Here is a 3,634-nt window from a genome sequence, read left to right as displayed (position 1 = left end):
AAGAATAATCTGAACAAATAAAAACCATACACCAGAAGTTGTTTGCTATGAAGTGTATTTTAAAAATTAAAAGATGGAACAAGAAGCTGTTAACTTTGAACATGGGGAAAAAAAACAGATGAGATTCTTTAAAACATCAAACTACTCTTTTCCCAATAGTATCAAACTCAAATTTAAAACAAAAGTGCCAACTAATTTTTTAAAAATCCTACAGAAACAATAGCACAGAAAAGAGAAAAAAGTCAGAGATAATGTATAGATTTTCTGGAATGCATGGACTAGCAAAGAAAATTTGAGTAACATAAAAAATATGACAAAATTCAAACTGTAAAAGATCAATGCAGGGCTGGGGATGTGGCTCAAGCGGTAGCAAGCTCGCCTGGCATGTGTGCGGCCCGGGTTCGATCCTCAGCACCACATACAAACAAAGATGTTGTGTCTGCCGAAAACTAAATAAATAAATATTTAAAAAAAAAAAAAAGATCAATGCATCTAAATGCCGTAAAAAGAAAAAAAAAATACTTGTATTGAGTGTAATGTGTTTATTAATATTCTTTAATGATAAGAATTACTAGTTGTGAAAAATTTAACTAAATCTGCTTCTAGTACATGGATCAAGGTAAGAGTATAACTATTGAATGTGTTGTAAATATTACTTTATGTCAGTTTTTCTTAGGCATAATATATTATTTTAATGTCTTCCTTGTAAGTTTTTTGTTTTCTATAGAACACTTTTTCTACTATTTTCATCATCACCTATTTTGAATAATTTAAAAAAAATACAAGTATATTAGAATATAAATTTAGGTTATTAAACTGGAAAAAAATTCTCTAATAATTGAGAACGTGAAATACTACAATAAATGATCAAGTCGTATTCTTCATTGAATTAAGAGCATATTAACTACAGATATTAAGAGGATATTAAATACAAATATTTCTGCTTTGAAGAAGAAATATGCCTAACTTATAAAGAAAGGGAAGCAGGTCTGGGATTATATCTCAGTGGTAGAGTACCTTGTCTAGCATGTGAGGCTCTGGCTTCAATCCTCAGCACTGCAAAAAATAAATAAATAGATAGATAGATAGATAGATAGAGGTATTGTGTTTATCTACAACTTAGAAAACTTTTTTAAAAGGTTACATTTATTTTTGAAGCTTTTTTGCAAAGAAGGTAATTTAGAAATACAATACTCTATTTCTCTAAATGTTATTTTTACTCACACTCTGCAAAACATTGGTTATATATTTTGGTGTTCTGCCCTGGAAAAAAATTCTTTGAATATCATCATCATCATTATCACCATGGCTAACAGAGAGGTTGCAAGGCTACTGTGTGTCAGGGGTTCATTTTAGTATTTTCTATGTGGCTTCACATTTAGGTCTTCAAACAATTGTATGTGGGTTCTATGATTTCTCAATTTTCAGATAGAAAATTTAAGGAGAGAACCATGTAAGAATGAAATAGTTAAATATGTTTCATAAGATCACACCGCATAAAGGTGGCTGAAAAAATAAAAGAGAAATTGAAAAGGAAAAATGGAAAAGGAATAAAAAGAAGGAGCGAAGAACAGAAAGTGGAGAAGTCAGAAGGGTAAAAGAAATGAAGAAGAAAAGGAGAAACATGAGAGAAAGATGAATTGAGATTCAAAGACAGAAATAAAAGAAACAGAGAGATATGGAAAGGTAATATGCTGTGAACAGTACAATATATATGTACAAAATCATGAAATAAAGTGATAAATGTGTACTCTTTACGAGCAAAGATGCAGAACATCTAACATTTAGCAAAGTGATTTTCAATAGCAAGTGCTTAGATACTTTTGCATAATATTTATAGTGAAGTTATCAAAATTGAAGAAAATGTCAAAGAAGGAAAGAGAGAGAATGAATGATTGATAAAAAAAATACTAAAGCACTTCACTAAATTTTGAATTTTTTCCCAAAATACATCAGGTAAAAATCTCATCTTTGATCAGAAAGGAATCAAACAAGCCATACTGCCCTTTTTCCTGTCCCTGAACTGTACTCATCTCAGGCTTTTGAACAAGTACTTTTGATCCATCTCCCAAGGAGGCAATTGCCCCAGAAGCTATGATCACAAGTTGCAATGAGAGCCACGTGACTTCATCCTCCAGCGCTTCTCTGACAAACCTTATTTGGAGAAGGTACTTTTTTGGATCATTTTGGTTTTTTATTGCTTGACACTTGGAGGAATATGGTCATAGTTCTTGTCTCCATGAAGGATCCAAAGCTCCACAGTCCCATGTATTTCTTTCTTTCCAACCTTTCCTTGCTAGATCTCTGTTTCACCAGCAGTTGTGTGCCACAGATGTTGGTTAATTTATGGGGTCCAGAGAAGACTATCAGCTATATTGGCTGTGCTATTCAACTCTATGTCTTCCTGTGGCTTGGAGCCACTGAGTGTGTCCTTCTTGTTATCATGGCCATGGACCGCTATGTGGCAGTGTACCACTACCATGCATCCCAGAGTTTGTCTGCAGATAGCAACCCTTGCCTGGGGAACTGGTCTGGTGCAGTCTTTGGTCCAATCCCCTGCCACCCTCCAGTTACCCTTCTGCTCCAGGATAATAGATGACATCGTGTGCGAAGTCCCAGCTCTTATTCATCTCTCCAATACAGATACTACCTACAATGAAACCCAGATGTCCATTGCTAGCATTTTTCTTCTGGTGGTTCCCTTGATCATTATCCTTTCCTCTTATGGTGCTATCGTGCATGCAGCACTGAGAATAAAGTCGAATGCAGGACAGAAGAAAGCATTTGGTACCTGTACTTCTCACCTTCTTGTGGTCTCCCTGTTCTATGGCACCGTCACAGGTGTCTACCCTCAACCCCAAAATCGCTATGTTCATGAACGGGGCAAGTTTCTCACCCTTTTCTACACAGTAGTAACCCCAACTCTTAACCCCTTCATCTACACTCTGAGGAACAAGGAAGTAAAAGGAGCACTAAGAAGATTAAGGAGGAGGACTGGGTTTCCCAGAATAACTAAAAAGGTTGATATTTGTTTGCCTATTGCTTAAAAAAATGAAGCAACCTCATCACAAAAGCTGCAGAACATAGGAAAGAACTATATTTTGTGATTTCAGTTTCAGCCATCAGGAGATACCAATTTTTATACAATATTTTATTATCCTTCAGTCATTTATTAGGCCCTTAATTTCTTCATGATGCTGATTTAGGCACAAGATGGTATAGAAATTAATATATTTAATAGCTATTTTCTTAAAAAGTATATAATACTGTTGAAATGTGGGGGGTACAAAAGAAACACAACACTTGCAAAATAAGATACCAAGTGATATATTTCATGCTTTTACATTGATTTAAGTTTCATTCTATGTTTTTCCAAGTTAAGCAAGTGCTTTCATCTAAATGTCTTGTCCCAAAAATATTTCTAAAGTTTTGAGACACAGACTTTAAGAAAAAAAATCATATTTACTTCTAGAATTTAATCTAATGTATCTTTGTTCTGAATTATTTCTGTCTCTCTGCCTCAATATAACATCATTGCCATTTAATGCACTTAGCTCTACCCAATGAAAAAATGTAACTAACCACACTTACTGTTCCCTGATGTAATTAGTCTAAGATTCTATGTCCACATTTC

General features: G+C 34.1%; 1 pseudogene; it reads left to right on the top strand.

Annotated features, from left to right (window-relative positions):
- The first annotated feature begins 2,094 nt into the window (after positions 1 to 2,094).
- Positions 2,095 to 3,047, top strand: LOC107134136 (annotated as a pseudogene).
- The last annotated feature ends 587 nt before the right edge of the window (positions 3,048 to 3,634 follow it).

Source organism: Marmota marmota, unplaced genomic scaffold (genome assembly GCF_001458135.2).
Source record: "Marmota marmota marmota unplaced genomic scaffold, marMar, whole genome shotgun sequence".
NCBI classification, from domain to species: domain Eukaryota; kingdom Metazoa; phylum Chordata; class Mammalia; order Rodentia; family Sciuridae; genus Marmota; species Marmota marmota.
This window is presented reverse-complemented; position numbering and strand designations above follow the sequence as displayed.